The sequence below is a fragment of the Equus przewalskii genome, chromosome 2 (genome assembly GCF_037783145.1).
Source record: "Equus przewalskii isolate Varuska chromosome 2, EquPr2, whole genome shotgun sequence".
In the NCBI taxonomy this organism is placed as follows: domain Eukaryota; kingdom Metazoa; phylum Chordata; class Mammalia; order Perissodactyla; family Equidae; genus Equus; species Equus przewalskii.
This window is the reverse complement of record NC_091832.1, coordinates 18285692-18286319: the sequence shown is the minus strand read 5'-3', so window position 1 is coordinate 18286319 and position 628 is coordinate 18285692.

Sequence of the window (628 nt, the reverse complement as noted above, 5' to 3'; positions counted from 1 at the left end):
CACCCCGAGCCCCGCCAGGAGGACTTCTTACAGGGACCCCACAGGACAAAAGGGGCTCTTCTCGGAGCCGTGGCCCGCGCCGCGGCTCACAGGTGGCAGAGGGAAGCTAAGGGAAGCGGGAGTCGGCTCAGAGCGACGGAGGACCGCCAAGAGGAGTTCGGGGACGGCTCGCACGAGACTGCAAAGCCACAGACAAAAGGCTCGCAAAAACAATATGGCCCTCCCGGGGAGTTTGTAGATTTCGGCGGTCCCGATCGGAAGCTCCCAATTTCCAAAAAGAAAAACAAATTAAAATGGGGACTGCCCCTCCAAACGATAAAAATTCTCCAAGAGGCAACCAAATGGTGCCCACGGCGGCCTCCAGGACACGCGTTGCACGATAAATATAGGCCCCGGGCTGCTGGCGGTTTAAGATTACAGCGGCCAGGGAAGAGGGAAACCAAATATTGGTCGGTGCCGACTCGGCAAGCCCGGCGGGCCGAGCGCGCAGCCGCCTCCGCGCCGGGCGGCGAAGGGCAGCGCGGACACGTGGTGCGGGCGGCCGGCGCGCGGGGGGCGCGGGCGCGGGCGGCGGGCGCGGGGCTGCCACGCGGCGCGGGCGGACGGCGGCCGGAGCGGAGGCGCGTGG